Here is a 24,513-nt window from a genome sequence, read left to right on the forward strand (position 1 = left end):
TGTTGTGACAAAATCCGAACTCTACAGTTATTAGTAAAATTTAGGAATCATCTCCACACATCCCTGGAGTAAATTACTTATAACTTACAAATTGATTATTAATATATTTTTCCCTGGGACTTTGATTTATCCTGTATGTATGCGTATTCATTAATAGTGAGTATCCTGTATGGGAGATTGGAATTGGCCACCCCAAAATATGTCTCTTTAGCATGAGGATTATTTTGGGCTGGTTACTTTTAAAAACTGCAGACATGAGAGAAGCTCTGAAAAGTAAAAGTTATCCTTTGTAAGAGACATTTACATTTGTAAAGGAAATCTCCATCTGTAAAGATGTCTCCCTCTCTGTACCACGAAGAAGGAGGGATGAACTTATCTCTAAAAATTCTTATCAATGTGGAAGGCAAGGACTTAAATCTGCATAATGACCTTACTCTCATTTACTATACCTTTCTGGTGATCTCCCATAACTAACTCCCCCCACCCCCAACATCCTCCTTTGTAGTTGAAGATGGTACTTAAGATGAGAACCTCCGCCATTCTGGCAAGCTGCTCAGTTTGCCTGAGTCTCTCCCATGTATACATGTTATAAAGCTTTGTTTGATTTTCTCCTTTTATTTTGTGTCATGAATTTAATTCATAGCCTGGCCAGAAGGACCTAGAATGGGTAGAGGAAATATCTTCCTCCCCTACACCAGGAATGCAAAGCATTACTATCGCCTCCATTAAAAGAATATTAGTGAAAAACACTTCCCATTCCTGGCATTTCTATGTAATGGGTATTCATTTTATATGTTAAATATAATATATATTTATTTTATATATATTTTTATATTTACTTTCAAAATTCACAATCCATATAAATCACAAGAACATTTGGTAAAATTTTACCACTTCTGCCAATGTTTTTGTACTAAACTACATAATTTTGACTCTTGCATGCCTTGAATTTGTTTGATATGAAATAGATGGTGGAAATGGATGTGCAAACATTTTTAAATGCAATGTTCCTTTTGAATATAACTTAATTCTAAAGTAGAGGAAATGTACTCAACTGAAAGGTACAATAATTTAGATTCAGAAGGTCTTTGTTGATATTCTGTTCTCTCACTCATTAGTAGATTCATTTACTTTCTTTGAGCCCATATGTAAATGGCTATGATAGCTAACGTGCATACCCTAAGGAATTTTTAAAAAGCTGAAATAAGATATATAATGTGAAATTTCTTTGCTGTAAACTATGAAGCATCTCAAAAGTATAAATCCTTTATATTATATAAGATAATTTTAAGAATAATGTAAATATTATAAAGAAAATTGCAAAAATGAGGAAATGGCTCAAAACATTGGTAAACACTGGATCAATTTTCTAAGTGTATGTACTTTAAAAATTATGTTTTCCTTACAATTATACAAAAGTTCAGTGCAGACAATTTAGAATATACATTAAACAAAATTATTAAAGCAGTGTTATCTATTATAAATATTCTGGTACTCATTTAACAAAGAATTATGTTATTTAAACTTTGGAGGAGAGGAAAAATTGTTTTCCCTCTACCCTCTAGATTCAATAGCTGAGGCCTGCAAATCAAATTGATAAAATAGTATTAACAAGAGAAAAAACAGTATCTCCTGCATATTCTCCTCACACTATCTTCTCTCCAGAAGAAGAAGATTTATAGATGCAGAATGTAAATTAGTGGTAGCCTATGGCTGTGGGTTGAGCAGAAATGGGAAGTGACTGCTAATGGGTACAGGATTTCTTTTTGTGTAATAAAAATGTTCTAAAATTCACTGTGGAGATGGTTGCACAATTTTGTGAATATACTGAAAACCATCAAATTGTATACTTCACATGGGTGAAATTTATGGCATTTGAATTATATCTCAAAAAGCTGTTATATACTTTAAAAAAAATAATGAAAACAAAGAGTAGATCCTGTGACCACAGATTTATATATCTAGCTCTAATCTTTCAATTTAACACTGGATTGGCCACTGTCTATGGAATATCTCCATTTGCTGGTCTCACTGCAACCCTAAATTAAATTTTCCATCAAGACTCTTGAGTTATTCCTTGATTGATATTATCATCAATCTAGTCACTGAGACTTTGAAGCCTTTTGAAGCAACACTGACTCTGCCCTCTCAACTTCCAAATAAAATCAACCAATTACCCAGAAAATACTTCTTAAGAAATCTCTTTGGTAGTTAAGACAATGGTGGAAAATTCAAGCTGACTGGGAAACCCATGGTGATAGTAATTTGTATCAGAAACACCTTTTAGGGTTATTTACCTTTCACCCTAGGGTTCACTTTATTTTCTCTCTCTGAAGTAGATATAGCAATATCTACTAGCTTTTGTAAGCAAAGGCCCTTGAGACAGAGCATCAGGATTCAAATCCTGCCTCTACTACTCACAGAATCGTTAACCTTAATATTTCAATGATGATTAATTTTATATGTCAATTTGACTGGGCCACAGGATGACTAGATATTTGGTTAAACATTGTTCTGAGTTTTATGTGAGAGTGTTTTTGGATGAGATTAAAGTTTAAATCTGTAGACTGAGTAAAGCGAATTACCCTCCATAATGTGAGTGAGCCTCATCCAGTCAATTAAAAGACTGAATAGAACAAAAAGACTCATTCTTCCTCAACTAAGACAGATTCTTCCTGCCTGACAGCCTTAGAACAGGGACATTGGATTTTTCCTGCCTTCAGACTCGAACTGAAACATGGGGTCTTCCTGGGTCTCGAGCTTGCTGGCCTTCAGACTGGAATGGCATCATCAGCTCTCCTGGTTCTCAGGCTTTCCAACTCAGACTGGAACCAAACCCTCAGGTCTCCTGGGTCTCCAGCTTTCCAACTCATCCTGAAGATCTTGGGACTTGGCCAACCTCCATAATTGCATGAGCCAACTGCTTACAGTAAGTCTGTATCTTCACATCTATAATATCTATCCATCCATCTATCTATACATCTTATTAGTTCTGTTTCTCTGGAGAACCCTGACTAATACAACCTCTGTTCCAGTTAGGACACTTTTGGTTGCAAGTAAAATAAACCCTAATTCAAATGTACTTAAACTTCATTAGACAATAGCATGGCTTTCAGGTTTGGTTTATTCAGTGCCTAAGAAACATTATAAATGATGCAGAGTTTTATTTTTTATCTCTGTAATCTATCATGCTCATAGTCAGTTTCATCCTCAGACTGCAGCTGATGGCTGCAGATAGTTCTGTTCTTACTCAGATACAATCATATTCAGAAGAAGAAACTAAAACATTCCTTCCCGTGCTCTCTGCTATCAGTAAGCAAATATTTCTCAGAAGCTTGCTAGACAGTTTCTCTTCATGATTTAAGAATTAAGGAATTGGTTCACACATAATTACTGGTATCAGTCCTGTTCAAATGAATGGGTATGGGATGGACTTGTGAAGATTGGATAACTGATCAAATTTTTATTCTTTTAGGAAGGAATAAATAGGCAGTTGCAATAAACAAAACCACTACATTCTCTAATCTTCAGTTTCTCTCTACATAAAATGGGCAGAGGAATAGCAATTACCACATAAGGTAGTTGTGAGAGCTAAATTGGATTCTACATATAATAAAAATGCTTACCATTGTGATTGATGCATTACACACACTTGATAAATGCTAGTTATCATTCATTGAAAGATCTACATTTTATTTTTCATAATCTACTGCTCAGCTAGTAATCTGTGGGGAAAGGAAAGCTGGGGAGAGAAGAGAGAAAGAGGAAGAAAGTTTCTCCTTTTTGTTATACTTATTTGTTTATTGTTCTTAATCCCAAGATTAAATGTTGATTGACAGTGTTATACAGATCATAATAGAGTTATTGGCACTGAGAAGATTATTCCTGAAACTCAGGTTTTTTGAAGCAGGCATTTATGATGTTCCTATTATTGAATGACTTTCTTTCCATTGGGTGTATTCTTAACTTTCCAAAATAATTATTTACTTGTGGTTAAAAACAAATGTCATTCCCATATCCCACACATCTTCTATTTGAAGTATGTAGATATGTTTCTTGTTTGTTTCAATTATAATTGAGGACATTCAAGGTGAAGAGTAAAAAATATTTTCTAAATTTATGGTAGGTTATAAAGGGTTATAGGTTATAAAGAAGTGATTATGCCTATAACCATTTGTTAATTATGAAAAACCAAAAGGGAACTGATTTACTCAACCTATATTTACTATTTTTAAATGGCAGAAAACTCATCATGCATTAGTTCAACCAATATTAATTTAAGAAAATTACATAGAGGAATACAAAGGCAACATATCTTTGTAACAATTATTTAATACTATTCTTTAAGTTGAATGAAATAAGTCACGTTTAGATAACGTGCATTTAGATCGTCATTTACATATTTATTTGTTAAGCTTGAATGACTTAGAAATTGACTTTTATTAAAAGCAATATGGAAGTTCTTAAGAACAATAAGAACTTAATAAAATGACTCTTTGGAATTATGCATGTTTTATCTGTTTCTTCCATTAGATAAACTTTTTAAATATCTAAATGTCTGACTATAGTTTTCTTTCATGCATTAATCTTTAAATTACTTAAAGACCTAACACAAATCATAAGATTCAGACAATGATCATCAATGGCTACTAAAACTATGAGGTGAAAATTTGTTGGAGAACAAATTATTCACATAGTCTCAAAGTATTTCCAAAGATTACTTATTCATTACGAAAGAAAAAAATATTCCTTTAAAATGGTGAGATCTGGAGTCAACACTTAGAAAAATTGTTACAGTTATCATCTCCAATTGTGGAACAATCTGACATTATTTGACTCTTACATATACAATAAGAAGTCCACAAAACTACCTTGTAAAATTCTTGTGGAAAAAAAATTTTTTCCTGAGTCTAATCAAGAAGAGATAACTAGAAAATATCCAGAATATGTAACTTTCCGTAAAACTGCTGGTTTGGACTCTACAAAATTAATGTCATGAAAAATAAACAAAAAATGAAGGGAAACTTTTCTAGATTATAATAGACAAAAAAGAATAACTAAATGCATTTTGTGAAACATTGGATACTAGATTAAAGAAGAAACAAAAACAAAAATTACAGATATATAGGGCATTTTGAAGTCAATTGTAAAATTTAAATATAGACCCATATTAGATGATTTTGTTGAATTTCTTTCTATTTCCTTAGGAATGATAGTGATTTTATGGTTATGTAAGAAAAATGTCCTTATGAAATGCACACTGAAGTATTTAAGAGAGAAGTTTCACAATATCTGCATTTTTTTTAATAGTTCAGCATTGCTTATATGCACACATACAAAGAGAGACAGAAAAAGAAAGGCAGCAAAATGTTAAAAATTGGCAAATCTAGGGGAAAGGTATACATACAAAGATTCATTAACCCTAATATTTAAATTATTTTTTAGGTTTGAAAATTTCCAGAGTACAAAGTTGGAAATAAAATAGTTAGTCTTCTAATTTTATTTTATTTTTTAAAAAAGCTTTGCTGGAATTTTGCATTGGATATATAGGTCAATTTGGGCAAAATTGACATCTTTTCAATACTCATTTTTGCAAACCATAACCATTATATAACTCACCATTTTATTAGCTCATCTTTTTTCGTTGTTGTTGAGGAAGATTGGCCCTGAACTAACATCTGTGCCACTTTCCTCTATTTTGTATGTGGGATGTCGCCACAGCATTGCTTGACAAACAGTGTGTAGGTCCATGCCTGGGATCCAAACCTGCAAAGTCCAGACTCCTGAAGTGGAAGGCATGAACTTAACCACTACACCACTGGGCTGGACCCTATTAGCTCATCTCTAACACCATTTAATTGAGTCTTCTTTAATTTCTCTCAGCAATTTCTGGGTGGAAGTCTTGCACATTTTTGTTAGATTTACTTTTTAATATTCAGTGAATTTTAGTGACATTAAAATGGTATAAATTTTATAATTTTCTTTGCTAAATATTTTTTGCTGCCTTAGAGAAACATAGTTGAGTTTTACACAATGACTTTGAACCTAGCAACACTGATAAATTCACTTATAAATTCCAGTTGTTCAACTTCTTTTGGATATTCTATGTCCTCAGTCATATTATTTGTAAATACTAACATGCTTCTTTTTTTTTTGCAGTTCTTATGTGTTTTGTCTTTTTTTTCTTTGCATTATTACACAATCTAGGATTTCCCATACAATGTAAATGCAAATATAATTAGAAGCATTCTTGTCTTGTTCCCAATATTCAAGGATAAGTTTTTAATATTGTACCATTAAGAGTGTGTTTGCTGTGGGTTCTTTGTGGTAGCCTTTATCAGATTCATAATGTCTTCTAAGACTTCCTGTTGTTTTTTAATCATGAATGGGTGCAGAGTTTTATTAACTACTTTCTCTGTCTTTTGAGATAACATATGTTCTTTTCTTTTATTCTTTTAATGTAGTGAATTACACTGGTAAAATTTTGAAAGTTTGATTGATAAACTAACCTTACACTCTTCAAATAAACCTGATTTAGTTTCAGTGTATTCACCCGCACACAAACATACACACTCCATTCGTATGGTTTGTCAATTTTTGTCGAGGATTTTTGTATGTGTATTTACGATAAAAATTGTCTTGTAACTTTCCTTTTTGTGATATTATTTTCAGGTTTGGGGATAAAGGTTATCTTGACCTGATAAAAAATAGTACAGAACAGTTACGTAAGATTCGTATTATTTCTTCATTAAATATTTGGTAGAATTCATAAGTATATCCATCCGTATCTGAAGATGTCTTTGTGGGAAGATTTTTAACTAGAATTAAGTTTTAAGATAGACACAGTAGAAATTAAATTTTCTATTGCTTTTCACACTTAGTATAATGGATTTAAAAAAAAAATAGTTTGTTGATTTTATCTAAATGGTCAAATTAATTGACATAAGATGTTTCAAATATCTTTTTTTTAAATGTATGATTTCCTCAGTTACTTCTGTCTTTTTATTTCCGGTATTGCTAGTTATCTTCTCTCTCTCTCTCTCTGTGTTTATTTCCTCGATCATTCCTACTAATAAATGTAATTTATGTTTTTCAAATAACTAATCTTTGTATTTCTTGTATTATCTACTGTGCCTTTTTATATTTAATTAGTTTCTGCTTTTATCTTTATTATTTCCTTTCTTTTGTTTCATTGGGTTTAATTTGCTGTTCTTTTTCTAACTTCTTGGAATAGATACTTTAAAAATTGACTTTTCATCTTTTTTTCCCATGCATTTAAGATTATAAATTTTCTTATAATTATAATTTTAGGCACACTCCATAAGTTTTTGACATGTCTAATTTTTATTACCACTCAGAGTGCTTTCTAATTTTTATTTTGATGTTTTCTTTGAATCAATATTATTTAGAAGTATACTATTTCATCTCCAAAATTTTGGGATTTTGTAATTTTCTTTTCTTAATTGACTCAACATACGGTCAATTTTGGTAAATGTTGTATGTGAATTTGAAGAGGAATTTAATTCTTTCATGAATTGAGTGTGGTATTCTATATATGTTAATAAAGATATGTTAGTTTATTTTGAATGTCAAGTCTATTTCCTTACTGATATTTTTATCTGCATGTTCTTATAGTTATTGAGTGATGTCTATTAAAATTTCCCAGTATAATTACAAGAGCATTATAGATTTATCTACTCCTCTTTTTGGTTCTGTCAGCTTTTACCTTATGTATTTCAAGGTTATGTTATTAACTTTTCATATCTTTCTGGTTGTTTGATTCATTTATTGTGATATTAGAACCTTTTTCTCCCTTGTTAATTATTTTTCCCTTGAAGTCCACTTTTTCTTATATTAGTACAGTGACCCTCTTTGTATTGGTGAATGTTACCTGAGTATTTTACTCTCTCTCTTTTTACTTTTAACTTTTCTTCACCTGTGTATTTAAGGTGTGTCTCTTGTAAACAGTTTACATATTTTTAATCCAGTTTGTTCTTCTTTGTATTTTAACTAGAATAAATTAATGTTTATATTTACTAATAATTTGGTTTAAACTTTATTCTTTGTTTCTTGTTTGTCCTACATGTTCTATAGTCTTTTCCCCCTATATTTTCTGCCCTTTTCTGGATTAATTAAGTGTTTTATTATTTCATTTTTTCCTTCTGTATTAGATGCTGCTGGTGCCCCACCCAGTTATCCATTCTGGGTGTATCAAACCCCCATCTGCCACGAGCGTAGGTTTCTAATGACTTAAAGATGCATGCTTCTCAGAACTGCCCTCTTCCCTTGGGAGTCTACATGGCTGGAAAGGCCTTGAACATTAGCTAATGCCCCCAGGACAGTGGCAACCAATGACTAACTGAAATGGTAGGGTACGAACACCTGATCCCCTTGCTTAAAAGTAGAATAACACAGTCACCAGTAATGCTTAGAAACACCCTGTGAGATCAAGTTGAGGCTACAGTACTCCCAAAACTACATCTTTGCTTTGCTTTCCCCGACTCTGTCCTACTTTCCTTATTTCATCACAAGTTTGCTTGCAATTAGTTTTCCCTCTATATCGGTGGGGTATTGGTTCCAGGATCTCCAGCAGATACCAAATCTGCAGATGCTCAAGTCCCTTAGTGAGCCTGCTGTATCTGCAGGCTCCACATCCACAGATTCAATCAACCATGGATGGGAAACACAGTTCATATTAAGCATAATACATGGTCCATGGTTGGTTGAATCTGCAAATGTGGAATCCTCAAATATGGAGGACTGGCTATGCTTCCTCAGTAAATTGCTTGTACAGAATTCCCATCTCAGCCTCTGTCTCCAGGAATTCCAACCTAAGACACTTTCTTAGAATACGTGCTAGTTACATAGTTTTATAGTCTTTTCTTAGTGGTTACCTAGATATTACAATATTCATCCTTGACTTCTCAGGTAAGTTAATAATTTTAGATATTTTTAACACAATTTTAAAATAATTTTGTTAAATAAATTAATAATTTGACAATGCACTGGCCAATGCATATAACTTAGAACACTTTAATTTCCTTTGCCCTGTTGTCCTTTTATTTCACTGTTGTCATCCACATTAATACCAACTAATTTTATTATTCAGAAGTATATCCTTATTGATATCATTTTTGCTACTTGTTCTATTAGCCATTGAAAGAGGCATGTGGAAGTCTTCTTCAAAAAATTACTTCCATAAAAATTTCCATCTCAGGCTCTATTTCTATGAAATCTGACCTAAGCTAATCTTTGTTAGCATATATGCAAAGTCTTCTTATTTTCTTATGAAGTCAATATTCATTTTGATTTAGTTGCCTGTTTATTCCTTCTAGTAACCTGTAAGGACTATAGACCCTCAGACTTGCAGTTAGGACTCCAGAAGGTAGGATTCACTATTGTTAAATCAGCTGATTGATTGATACTGTGTAGCCACAGTTTATTTGCAGAGGGTAACCTTCCATGTTTGCTCGAAGACAGAGGTGATATGCACTATGGCACAGAATAATGAATACTCTGTTTTGTTCTGGCTCTGGCATTCCCTGTTCATGCCTTTAGATAAGCATGTCACATTGGCTGCAGCAGCTTTTAACTGGGCATTAAAGTAGACTGGGAATTTTCTCCTCACTTTGCTTGAACTGGTCTTGGATATGGGAATAAAGAGAGGGGTCAAAGGTTGGTCTTCATAGCAATTCATTTGGCAAACTTGTAACTATTTCTGTGCATTGGGGCCCAATTTAATTTTTTGTTAGAAGAGTTAGTGTTCTTTTTTTCAATGGGAGTATTTTATTTCAGAGAATTTCTTAGCATCTACCCAGGGCCTTTAGGAAAACCTTCATCTTTCACAATTTACCAGAGCTGAAGAGGGCAGCAATGATTTACCAACCCAAGAAAAATGGTTAACATATCCTGGCCTCATGGAAACTCACTGAGCCTATTTTGTTGAGCTCATCCTACTCTGCACTTATGTTTCATCAGCTCACTCCTCCAGACACTTGAAACTGCAGAAAAAGGAGAAAGGCTGCCCTGACCAGGGCACACATCATTTGGATTTCTGCTCCATGTTTCAAAGAGTTCTCTAAGAGTCGGAGGCCAAGCCCAGACTTACAAACATATTGTTGTCAAGAAATCAAGTCAACAGGCATATTTCTGAAAGCTATATAAGTCAGTATTGAATGTCCAAAAGCCACTAATTGTGGACAATGGTTATTGTAAAAAATCAGATTAAAATATGAAGAATCAGTATGAACTGCTTGAGTTTTTCATAGGAACACAATAAATGAATTTGAAAAACATTTCTGGAAAAGAATAATCAATGTTTGATGATTTTTAAATATATGGAGTTGAGAAAAGAAATGAGGCCAGAAATCCCACGAAAAATAAAGTAATACTATACTAACTAATAATTGCATCCACTTTAGGTGCTAAGAGAGTTAATAAACATTAATGTGCATGTGATAACTTTGAAATTCTTTTACTGTTTTTCCAATTGTTTTGCTTCTGAGCTTGATGATATGTAATTTTAGTTAAAAAGGAGAAATAATCAGGTTGCTTTCTATGCCAAATTTGTTCTTATCTGGTTGCTATGACAATCCCCTTTGACAGTTTTTTTTTCTCTTTTGTGGATTTATCTCTTTTTGATGTTATAAAAAGAGTTTTTCTAGGTAAGGAATTTGATTTCTTTATGCTTAAAGGATTTTTAAGAAATAAAAAAAAGCTTCCAGTTAAAGACTGTGCATTCCAGGGTGTCATGTCTTATTTAAGATTTAAAACGTTGATATTTCTTGTAAGAGAAGAATGAAAAGCAGGTATCTGCGAAGAATCTAAATTTTAATTTTTTCCATATTACATGGACTGATTGCATCCTCTGCCATTGTTCTGTGCACATAAATGTTTATTTTTCTACTTGATTTTTGTTGTATTATTTTGTTATCGTTGGTGTTAAACAATAAAATACTTCCTTAGATCTCTAGTTCATCTGGAAGGGTGGAATTTACAGAAGACAAGACTAGACTATGAGTTAGAAACCTAAATTCACATCCTGATTTTATCAATAAAAATCTCTCTGATCTTGGAAAAAATTGCTTGATGCCCTGTGAGCTGTGAATTCCTTCTTAAAAAAAAGTTGTTAAATCATGTGGTTGTCCCCAGTTTGAAAACAATATAACTCTTTGTGCAGTCCCTTTTTTGTTGGAATATTTGTTACCTTCTTAAGGCATCCTTTTTAAAGAATTGTCTTTTTGTCATCTTTAAAATTATAACAAATGAAGTCAACAAATATTTACGGGATTCCTTTTATACATCAAGCACATGTCCATGTTCTCCTGATGAAGTCACATGAATTCTTCCAGAAAACCTTAATGTGCCCATCATTTATGTAGAGAACAAAGGTAACTTTTGCTGATGTATTTAAAGCAGAAAAAAGAAATAATTAGATAGCAGGGTAATGAATTTGCTCTTTCCAGATGTCTTCAAATTTAGAGTCTACATGATTTACTAAGTAATGTTGACTAGTCCATTGGTTCTGAGACCTTATTGTGCATCAACATCTGCTATAGGGCATAGTGAAACACCAGGATCCTCTCAAAGAGTTGCAGATTCAGTGTCTCTGAGGTGTGGCTGGACAATCATCCTTTCAAACAAATTCCTAGGCAAAGCTTATGCTGCTTGTCCTGGTCCTAGGACCACAGTTTGATAACCACTGGGCTGTGTGGGGGAGGAAGACATTTCCTCTACCCACTGTGGGTTCTTCTGATTGGAGAACAAATTAAATTCGCATGAGACAGAATAACAGGAGAAAATTAAACAAAGCTTTATAACATGTATACATGGGAGAGGCTCAGGCAAGCTGAGCAACTCACCAAAATGGCCAAAGCCACCACCTTAAATATCATCCTCAGCTAAAGACAAAGGAGGATGTTGGCGGTGGGAGGAGTCAGTTACAGGAGGTAACCAGACAAGTACAGTAAAAAAGATGCAGATTTAAGTCCTTGCCTTTGGAATTGATTAAGAGTTTCTAGAGATAAGGTCATCCCGACTTCTTCCTGGTACAGAGAGGGAGACACCTTTACAGATGGAGGTTTCCTTTACAACGTAAGTGTCTCTTAACAAATGGTAAGTAAATTCTGCTCCTCAGAGCCTCCTTCCCGTCTGCAGTTTTTAAAAGTAACCAGCCTAAAATAATCTTCATGCCAAAGAGACATATCTTGGGGTGGCCAATTCCTGTCCGCCACAGCTGGTAACCTATACAGCTCTTTAAACTTTTGAGGCATTGCTCAAACTGTAGCTAGCTATGTTCATATAAATTTTTGTTTTAGGAAGCCATATGCTAATGCCAGCGTCACTGTTGTGTTATCTTTGTGAATTATGTAACACTTCCTGTGGAATTGAGAAATTACTTTTCATTCTAGTGTCTGTTTTAAAGAAGAAATATGAATTAGTGTTTGATACCTAGAGCCACATGGCATGAGGGACAAAAAAATTCTTACCTAAGTTTACATATCCTACAAATATAAAAACAAAAAGAGACCGTATGTAGAGCTCAACTATTATGTCTGATTACAAAACAAATTCACTTAAGAGTTTATATTATATTCTTCTAGATACGTATTTACACTTTAATTATAATTGTTATGGGATTATTTGCCATATATAAATCAACATTTTTTTTTTACTAATAACATTGGTCTCTTCTGAAGAAGAAAATATCTGTCAAGTTGCCTTTCAAACAAATATAATTCTTAACTGTGGCTCCTACATAAGAATTTAGATAGGTATCTAGATGTTTCCAAATATCTTGCTATTTGGCACTAACTATCCTATTCATTTGTATTTCCCTTTTTGTTCGTGTATTTATAGTCTTATAGTCATTTGAAAGAACATGTCTGTCTTCGTCATTCTTAGTGACTCATAAACATCAGTCAAAACAGGAACGAGTATTAGGTTTAATCTAGTCCAACCTTTAAAAATTACACAAAGAAAAGTGAGCTCAAAGACATGACAAATTTATGAAAATCACTTAAATTGAGTCCTAGCTTGAACTAGACCTCACTTATTCTGATACCCAGGCCAATTTTCTCACCATTGCTTGGTGACGATTACATGACATAATTTGTCCTCAGATGATGTAATGTTTTCTCTCTTCTCCCCCAGATCACTGGGGAGCTCACAGCCACCAAAGCAAAGATCAGTTACTCATCTAACACATGGCTTGGGTGTGCACTGTAGAAGGTCTAAATCTGACTTAAACATCATGCAAGTGTGTACATGTGTTCATAGCTATGTGTGACTGAGAAACCTAACATTTGTATCTGTCTCCCTTCAACACCTTGATCTGTCTCAAATTAATGTCACATATTTCAAAATAACGATGGTCTCTCATATTTATACTACAGTAAGTTTAGGAATAGTAACTCAAATTTGATTATCTTCTGCAGTGGATTACAAAAATGGCAACAAATCCTTCCCCTTCCTATCTCGTGACTTTTAACTCCGCCCCATCAAGAGGTAGAATGTATTTTCCCACCTTTTAAATCAGTGCTGGTCTTGTGACTTTCTCTGACCAATAGAAGGTAGCAGAAGTGAGACTGTACAGATTATGAGGCTGGATCTCAAAAGGCTTGTGCAGCCACCAGGCAAATAGGCCAAGTCCAGCCTACTCGAGAACAAGATGAGAGTTGCAGCACTCCAGCTGACAGCCAGCCTGCCTCCCACATAAACTTTCAGCTGATCTCTGCCACATGAGGGAGCCCATCAAGACCAGCTAAAATAAAACCACCCTGTGGAGCCTAGACTCAACTTTCAATCTGTAGAATCATAAGCTAAATAAAAGGTTATTATTTTAGGTCACTAAGTGGTAGGATCATTTGTTATGCAGTAAAGGATAACTGAAGCATACATCTTCTGAAATAAATTTATAGTTGTCTTCCAAATTGTTTTAGTAATTTGAATTACTGAGTTTTGACTGGGCATATTGCAGTGAGCTATAGACAGCATTTCCAAGCTGCTCTTGTGGCTAGTTATGCTTAGGTAATCTGGCTAAAGTGATGTAAGCAGAAGGGAAGTAAAAAATTTACAGAAGATTTTAAGAAAAGCTACCTGGCCTCCGTTTCTTCTTCCTTCCTGCTATCTAGAGCACAGACAAAAAGATGGTGATTCCTTCCATCATATGGATGAGGGTGATACTCTAGGCACAATAGGATCAGAGGAGTCTGGACTGCTGAACAGCCTCATAGAGCAGGAAAACTGTCACTTTCTTCTCAGTCACCAATTCAGACTTTTATGTAAGACAGAAATTCTATCTTATTTGTCATTGCTATATGTATCTCTGTTAAAACAAATTAACACACTCTCCTTATTAATAAAAAAATCAAATTGTATTTATCTTAGAACAAAAAATCATTTTTGTAAAAGCATATGAATGAGAGAGGTAAAAATGCATTAAGATATATCTTAAGATTTCTTTACGCCCTACACCCACAGTAAAGCAGAATTCCCTGAAATTAGTTTTATAATCACAATTTGTCATTTACTATACTCCAGGCACTGGGCCAAGCACAAATATACATTATCTCACTTAATTCTCAAAACAATTTTATGAGAGTCTGTTGTGTAAATTGACGCTGATACCAGATAAGTAACTTATCTGGTGTCACTAAATGATGGAATAATGATTTGAACCCAGATCTTTCTGGTTCTAAAACCACAAGCTAGGTGGTTAGTGAGGTCCAAACTTGGCAAAACATTTTTTGCTACAGACATTTAAACTGTGAAGCTCAAGAAAAACATTCTAGGCTGGGTGACAGCTAAAGCAATTTTCCAGAAGATAACAATTAAATTGCTATTTTTGTACTTTTTATTTGCATATTTGTTTTGAAAGATTTTATTTGCCCTACATTTTTCCAAGTAATTGTCTTAATTCTCCTTTTCCCCTTTACTGTTTCTGTCTAATATGACCTAATTTTTTCCACCAGGTATTTTCTTCCAACTTAATACGCAGCTTGTTGGTGTGTTCCAAGATTGTAATAATGAGAGTGAAAAAGCTGAATATACAATTGTTGAGATGGTTAATTCAGTTGTACAAAAATAGTTCTGAATATTGACAAAAATTAAAATTGAATAGTCTTGGATATTGGATAACTGGGTACTTCACAGTGGGGGGTAACTCAGAATGTTATCAAATTGTATTGCAACCGTGTGACATCTCAAGAGCCACTGAATTTACAAGTGGAAGTCTGAGCCTACCATTATTATTGGGGCTATATGTGTGTATATGTGTATGTGGATATATAGTATACACACACCTACATAAACATATCCATTTTTCTACTCTGATTATCAGTATAAAATCAAACCATGAGAATCTGTTGTCCTTGCCTATTAAGTATCACAGTGGAATTACAAAACCTCACACAATTAACTGTTCTGTTCAGGGCCTTCCTATTGTGGGAATAACAGGGTTGTGGCAGGTCAGGTTTCTGGAACATTGTCAGAGCTAGGACAGAAGGCTTTAACAACACCTGCCGGTGCTGGGAACAGAGGCGATTGCATTTATATAGTGGTTTCATCACAGGGTATCAGTTAGCCTCAAAGGGGAATGCGGACCTATTCACAGCCCAGGAGAATGCTCCTCGTTTCAAAGCTCAGCATGGGACTCACCTATAGTCAATGTCGTATAGACCACCCTCCTATTTCAATCCCAGAAGGGCCAGAAAAAGTGATTTTCTATGTAACATCTCCAAATCTCTTTGCCATTGTAAATGTGAAAGTTAGTTCTACATAATCACATCTGGAAGGGATTGTCAAATGTGCAATGTGACTGAGTCCAAAAATTGCTTTCATTTAGAAGGATATTAGACAGTTCTTATTCAGTTAAGATAAGGACAAGCAGCGAAGCAAGCCAAATGGAGCTATTTAAAGGGAGCATGTAGCCGCTTCTCTGGAGAAGCTATATTTTTAGCAGGATAGCCCTTAGAAAACATGATTATTATTTTGACAAAATAGCCTCATTTTCTTTACAAGGATTTGCATGGAAGACTGACTGACTGAGTTATTAATTGATTTTTTTTAGATTTCTGATCTCTCCAAGGGTGGTTCTTCCAGGCAGCTAGTGTTCCGGTTTCTAATTCCTCATCATCACATCCATTTCCCTCACCTCGAAAATGTCTAAATGTATTCCATGTATTGTGGTAGTGTTGTGTAAAATGCAACCCGACAGGAATATTTAAAACCGTTCAGAGCCGCACGGTGGGAACTGATGTGGCTTGTGTGGGCTGTCTACAGCACAGTGTGCATGTGTTGTTTTTTTTATACTCACATTGAGAATGAAGTTGAGGGCTCAGGCATTGCAGGTGGACCCCTCTTAGGTCCCTTCTGGCCATTTCAATACAAACAAACAAACCAACACGAGCCCAGCAATGAGAAGGAGAACAAGGCATCGGCTGTTTGGCATTGCTGGGGCATCCACACAGCTGCCTCAGCTTTGTTTCACAGCACAGAGCAAACCTCAGGAAATTTCCTCATGAAAGACAAAGAAATGAGCACAGGGGAGTCTTAAATAAGAGGGATAGACTCTGAAAGGTGTCAGTATGAGTGGTTTTGAACAAAGGAAAATGAAACAATGTTCACCTTAAGAATCTGAATTACCTCTTGTTTTCCTAATTGAGTAAATGGGAAATAAAACAAGAGACAAGAATAAAAAAACTGAGCACTTCAGTTTAAAGAAAAGATGAAGTTATGAGACCATGCATATTGGGAGAGATGAGAATGAAAAGAGAAATTTTGATTTGGTGTTCACTAATCTGAAATTATATATATAAAATGCTACATTATCATTAAATGATGATACTTTTTTCTTCCATTTTATGAATAGTTCCCAGAAAATTAATCATTTAGTGCATACATTTAATGCACATGTGTCTATTATGCATTAGCTACTTCATTGCCATGATATATATTATTAAAGCCCCTCCTGTAATTCAAAAGGAACCTTAGAATTTGTGTAATAAGAGGTGTAGGCCTGATTCCATCAGGAGCTGCTACGGAATTTGAACTACCTAACATATCTCCATCTCAGTTTTCTCATGTCAGAGGAAAGGATGCACAAAATTATCTCGGATGTCTTTTCCAGCTCTAGCTTTGATAATTTATTACAGTAAATAGTGGCATCATTGAAGATCCAGATTCTGCACTCTGCCACGCGGCACATCTGTTTGAAACACACTTCTGTTTGAAACACACCTAATCTATCAATCTTTTCAGTCTCTTCTGATACTTCTAAGCCAAATAACACTATCTGGTTTTCATTCTCACCTTATCCCCTCAAATAGTGTATTTTTAATGTGTCTGCAATGAAAAGACTTGGAAAGTCAGTGCATGTCCAATATTGAAACTAGGAAGAAGATAACAATGTGAATGTTCCATCCATGGCAGGTCAATTGCGCTCTCTTCATACTCATCTATTTTATAAATACGTCTGCAAACCAGAATATTTTCTGAATCATGAATATTTTGGATACCTATGTCTTACGTATTGTGTACTTACTAGATAATATATATTATCAATATAAAATATATTGAATATTTAAATAATACCTGGTTGTTTAATTTGCATACCTATGACCTGAACTGAGTTGAAAAATGGCTCTTTTGAGATTTAAATAACTTAATTTCAAAAGATTAAATGAAACAGCAGGCCAAATCTAGCAGGGCCATCTCTATGCTTTCTCTTGTTTTTTTCTTTCCACTTTATGCATTAAGAAATGGGATATCTATATATATAGAGATACATATATATCTACAAACATATATACATACTATGAATTTGTATAAGAGAAATTCAACTCTTTAAAAATATTATTACCTGAGGCAATGTCTAACCAAGAACCACCAAAATCCATACGTCATCAGCGGGAATACCGTAACATCATCACTATCCTCCATTAAGATGGAAATACCATATCCCGGCCACTAGATTCACGCTGTCAAGACATCACCCTAGTAACCCTGTGGCTGGTTGTACCTTGTTTCAAATCATTCCTCAATTTTTACAGTAGCACACTTTTTTAAATACATGGTTATTTTTGAAAAATCTTTTAGAATAATTCCATTGTTTAAATGTTTCTGGATAAGCTTCTAGATAAATATTGGCTTGTATGATTAATATCTATATTTTACTTCAAGAACACTGCTGGGAGTGTAACTCATGAATGATAAGATTTTCTCATCACATTTAGTGTATGACTTTAAACAAAATGGACACTAATAAATGTTGCTCGTGAGAAAAATGTTTCCCCAAATACTACTGTCTGATACCACAAAATTTTTGTTTCCTCCTTTCCTTCTCAATTTTTCTCCCACTTGGATCTAGATGAGGCTTCAAATGTAAATAACTAGCCCATTTTGACCTATTGAGAGTCCAGGAATTTAGCTTAACAAGGTTTTAATAATCTATTCTGAGGATAAAACTACTCTCTAAATATTCAAAATACATTACATATATGTTAGAGGCTCCATCGATTTACAAAGTGGTGATTCATTCAATAGTTACAAAGCACTTTTGGATAAGCTGAAGCTAGTGGCTAAATTGAAAAGAGTATGGCTGTAGTCAAGAAATGTTATTGCTTACCTAAGAAACAGGAAATGGTAGTGATTGACATTTTATTCTGTGCTCATCCCTTCTTTAATAGAGTACACTCTTATCACAGAAATCCTTCATCAAGTCTAGGAAGTGTTGCTGGTTGAACAGTTTTAGAGTGGAATGGACATCAGTGCTAGATTCTGACCAAAGGGAACTACTAAGTCATTTTCCTCCTCTCAACCTTCAGACGCTGAACACTAAAAACTGACTTATTATCACGTAAACACTGACACAGGTGTCCCCATACTAGTTATATAGATGGCAGAGAGAAACAGCAGGTGAAGGATGGATAGATAGAATGATACATTATGTTCTTCACAGAGAATAAGTGCTCATTAGAGGTAAATGGCTTAAAATGGTATTGATGAAGAATTACTTCTTGCGATGTTAGTTCATATTTCGTCTACCTATTTTTTCTTCTTCAAGCAAGTAACTAGGCATGGAAGGCTTGAGCAGAGCAGAAAAAAAGATTCTTCAAATTAATTACCTTTCTGTTGAAGAGATTATGTCAGATCTCTTGGAGTAGAAGGGAGGAGAGAGAAATTGTGGACAAGAAGAAGAGAGACTTCTTGTAAGTTGTAAAGAAACTGGTGGTCAGACTGGTGCCACTAGTAGCAGAGGCTTGTGCCCCAGTTGGAGATAGTCTCCAAATGAGATGGCAAGTCCTCAGATGACTACTTTGGGTGTTATAACAGTGGCCAGTTAGAGTCAGTTTGGACAGACCCCATCTCTTACCAACAGAGTTATTAAGAATTGTCTTTCAGAAAATTTGCTAAATTGTGTAGCCAGAGCATGCACAGAAGAAGAAATCCTGACCTGAAGTGACCATGGAACCAAAGATTTTCCTCTCCACCAAACCAAAGGACCAAGATATTACCGGAACTTAAAAGTTGGACTCTTAGCAGAAGAAAGGCGTCCATCATTCAGGAAGATCCAGTGTTAAAATTCCTTCCCCACTGTACCGTAAATGTTTAGAACCTTATCATAAATGCTTTAAGTCCACCAATCAAAACCTGTCTTGCCAGCATTTCTGTGTCGCAGCCTGTTCTCCCTAACCTCTTAAATTTTGCCCCAAATCCTGAATCAAGGAGACAGATCTGAGGGCACATGCCCCCGTCTCCTTGCAGATCCATCTCACAAAACAAAGCTGATTTCTTTTCCCAAAAGCTGTTTCAGTAATTAATTGGCTCTTTTAATGCACGTTAGACAGGAGAACCTTACTTTTGTGCAGTAACATGATGTACATGGTACATTAGGAGGCAGAACCCTAGGCATTGGTATTACCAGCACCCTAAAAAAGGTTCATGTGCTAAGCATGGAAGCAGCAGAATCATCAGAAGAAAACAGCAGGGACACAGGGCATTGTAATCACAACTAATGCCAACAGAGGAGTCACCATGGGAGTGTGGGGTGGTTGCTGTTGTGCTGTTATGCTATGTGAGGCCAAGGAAGCTTTGCATAACCACAAGAGGAGATTTTAATTTTATGCTGGCCTTTAAATTCATATAAAGAATAAGATAAATATGCTATATATTAAACACTTGAGTACATAGACCAAGATTCACATCTGCTGCCGTGCCTAATTGAAATGGAAATCAAAGAATTACATAATTTACATATTTCACACTGTACTTGATGAGTTAACAGTGTGTCTAAAAACTTCATGGAGAAGATGATACCTTTCAAGTTGGAATTAGCACACTCCTTACAGTGGTGGTGTTCAAAGAGTAGGTAAATGAACTTTTGGGGAGAATTAAGTTCACGTGTCATGGAAGATGGAATTCAAAATCGTGGCAGTTAATACAAACTAAAGATCCTATAAAGCTATTATTCTATGAAGATAAAACAATTCATTTACTCATCTGCCTTGTGTAGCCACAGTCTTAATGTGCTTTGACAAGAACATTCATTATTTAGAGGAAAGCCTAATGAAGTCATAGGCACCTGAGGTTTGAAAGGAACTCAAAAGATGTGGAATTCCACTCACAACCAGTGCAGAAATCCTCTTGACATCATCCTGGATGGAGAGTCACTTAGCACCTCTTTGACCACTTTCAAGGATGTGGAGCTCAGGAATAAGACCAGCAAGTAAATGCGAAGCAGCTAGAAGATCCTAGCAGCACAACTATTTCATACAAAGAGAGGCAATCAGGGAGTCTGGTGCAAGGAGAAACTGAATGGTGTCACTTGCCAATGTCAGCGGATAGACATGTTTTCCATTCTAGCGATCCCCTACCTCTGTATGGTTCTATGTTTTCTTTGGGTCTTTACAATGCCCTATAGCATTTTGCTATGTTATATAAGAATGTGCTGCAGCTTAAAGTGTATCTATATTAAAAATTTCAGTAAAATGAAGTACAACTTTACTCCATAAATTCTAAAATTAGAAATTGTATACAAAAATAATTCAGTGAAAGAATGTTTTTGTTTGACTTTCTCCTTATTTGTTCTGTGTTCTTCACAGTTATTTGGGCCATTCTGCAAAGTGGTTCACAAATATGTCAACCAACGCCATTATTTCTTGTCACTTTTAGGTCATTCTCAGGTTTTACTACCTACAATGGAAAATATCCCAATAGAATGTTTTTTCTTATTTTTATTCTCTAGTGAACCTGAGAGAACATTATTTTCCTGTTATTGCATAGGTGTATAATTGGCTTATGTACCAACACAGTTGCGTGGCTCAGGCATTATTAAACTGCTGGCCTAAAAGTAAAGAGACTATTTCCTTGTATAATTATTGTTGTATTGTTATATAAGTGAGGGAAGTCTTGCTTGACAAGTGAAACAATTTATTGGTCTTCACTTCCAATACAATCTGTTGCGCTTAATATCAGCCGTTTAGATTAAAGACTGGAACCAAGAGGAGATTTGAAATGGGTCTTTTTGGGCTTGGTGGTGGTCATAAAGGAAATGAAGAAACCAAAGAATCATTCAGAAGGATGAGAAAATACTTCCTACTCTCTGCAGACAGAGAGGCAGCCAGAAGGGAAGAAAGTTAAGAAAGGTGTCTGTGAAGTTGTAAAAGACTTTCAAGGCTAGTGGGTAACTGATGATGGATCAGAGCTTGTATTTTAAAAACAAAGCTGTAAGTTTTTAGCAATTTCTTGGATCACTCGCTATTTGCTATTTCTTCATCGAGTTTCTAGGATCCCTTTCTATTAACTACAACATGAAAATAATTTCTTATAAATATCTATAACTGCCAATAGAAAGCTTGATGATTCAACATTTGAATATTTTTTAGTATTGATTTTTACTCACAGAGAATTTATCTTTTTTTCTGTTGCCAAGAGCTGTTCCTTTTCAGGCTTCAAAGCCTGTTCCTTGATGTAGCACCATATGTCCATCAAATTGATAATATTAAGATGTAAAAGTTTATCTCCCGTAGTGTCTGTCAAAAGATTATGTCCATGTGTCAGCAGATTGTAAACTATAATGTCATTTTTCAGGGTTCAAGAGGCTTAACGAATTCTTGATTACTGAATAAAATCTTTCAATGACAGTTTAATAACACTGAGTAATACAGAAAATGTAACATGCTAGTACAGTGCTTGACATGTGTTACATATTGTCTCTGCTATTTTTATTATTACAGTATTAATCCAAAGAGAAATGACGTGAGGAGACTATTCACATATTTAATCAGAAAGCAACAACACATTTGCATCTCAGGAAATTTTGAGAGCCATTTAAGAGTAATGACAAGGAATGGTCATTGCTCCCTTGGAGACAACTATGTTATAGTATAAATGAATTGGCTAAATTTGTCATCATGGGCTCTGGGTTCAAAAGTTAATACCGTTACCACTAACTAGTGCTGGGGACTTTGAAGTGTATCTCAAAACTTCCCTGAGCCTCTTTCCTCACTTATATAATGAGGAGAATACCTCTCAGGGTCACTATGAAAGGGAGGTGAGAAATGTAAGAGTTCAGGAAATATTATGTAATTTAATCCAGTTGTGCACATTTCCTTAAGTTTTACAGTTGCCCATGATGAGAAAAAGAGTATTTATTGAACTCACATTAGGAGATCATTAAGTACCTTTCTTGTTAGCCTCCTCAGAGGACTAATATAAACTAGAAATTGAGATTTGAGTTTTAATTCATAACATATAATAAATAAATGAAGGTCTGAGAAAGGCACCAAAAACAATTGTAAAAGTACTCATGTAAACTTCCTAAACCCCAAACTGAAATTATCTCTTTTGTTTTTTTGCAGGGAAAGATTCACCCTGAGCTAACATCTGTTGCCAATCTTCCTCTTTTTTTTTCCTCTCCAAAGCCCCAGTGCACAGTTGTGTGTCATAGTTGCAAGTACTTCCAATTCTTCTATGGGAGCCACTGCCACAGCATGGCAACCGACAGATGGGTGGTGTGGTTCCACAACTAGGGTTTGAACCAGGGCTGCTGAAGCAGTGAAAGTGATAAACTTTCACCACTAGGCCATCAGGGCTGGCTCAAACAGAAATTACCTTTGAAAGTGAAGGAAGCTGGTCTTCCAAGCCAGGGATTGGAGAGTTTGTCAACCCTAGAAACAGTCAAGGGAAATGCCTGAAGGTTGAAATGAGGCAGTAATACAGGTGCCAGACAAAATACAGAATACCTAGTCAAATTTGAATTTCAGACAAATAGCTAATTGTTTTTTAATCTAAGTATATTTCATGCAATAATTGGGACATACTAAAAAAGTATTTTTGCACCATATCTCATGCAATATTTTAGACATTCTTATACTAAAAAATTATTCATTGATTACACAAAATTCAAATTTAACTGGACATCTTGGTTTTGTTTTGTTGTTTTGTTCGTTTAACCTGGCAACCCTTGACAGGAGATACTTAATATTGTGTGGGATTACGGTGTGGCCCCAGATGATTCCTCTTCCTGCCACATAATCAGAGTAGAGTAACACTCCCTAAAACACACTCTCTTGTTGCAAAAACCCTATCGTTCTCTCAGAAGAAAGGTAGGAGGACAGCATGGGGAAGGGTAGACCTCCAATGCAAACTTTATTTGAAGTTCACAGTAAGAGAAGGTATTATTGCACAAAATGCTACTTCATCCAGCCTATTGATTTCTATGCTTCATTTTTGTTCCTTTGCATGTATTATTCACCTGTCTTAGATTTCCAGAAACCCTCACTTCTGCTTATTTGAATTTTACCTTTCTTTCAAGACAACACATGCCCATTTATTCCCATGGTAGAATGAACATATAATTATCATTTAAATCAAAACATTTTTGAGAGTGAAAGTGGATCATATTAATTATTGCATCAGGAGTATAGACACAAATTAGAATTCTTCCATTCATATCAGGATGTATGGTCACTCTGTCTTATGGACACATCCCCAACCTCTTCCTCTCATGGCAACCTCACTCCACCATTGACTGTCTACAGCCCTGACCGTCTGTAGCAAGCAATTTGGCATTTGGCATAAATTGTCCTACATTTCTGATTATCTTCTTTCATGTGAATATTTCTCTCATTTCTCATTTCAAAATAAAGGGAAAATTTTGAAATCACAAACTATCTTATATTCTTTGTAACTGATCCTTTCCCGAAAAACTTCATGTAAAGGAAAGGCATGGTGAATTTTTTTTTCCTTTTTCTCCCCAAAGCCCCCCGGTACATAGTTGTATATTTTTCGTTGTGGGTCCTTCTAGTTGTGGCATGTGGGACACTGCCTCAGCATGGTTTGATGAGCAGTGCCATGTCCGCGCCCAGGATTCGAACCAAAGAAACACTGGGAGGCCTGCAGCGGAGTGCGCGAACTTAACCACTCAGCCACAGGGCCAGCCCTGTGAATATTTTTTGACTAAAATATTTTTAAAGCCAAAACCTACTGATGAATTTTAATAAGTACAACGAA

The sequence above is a fragment of the Equus asinus genome, chromosome 18 (genome assembly GCF_041296235.1).
Source record: "Equus asinus isolate D_3611 breed Donkey chromosome 18, EquAss-T2T_v2, whole genome shotgun sequence".
Lineage (NCBI taxonomy): Eukaryota > Metazoa > Chordata > Mammalia > Perissodactyla > Equidae > Equus > Equus asinus.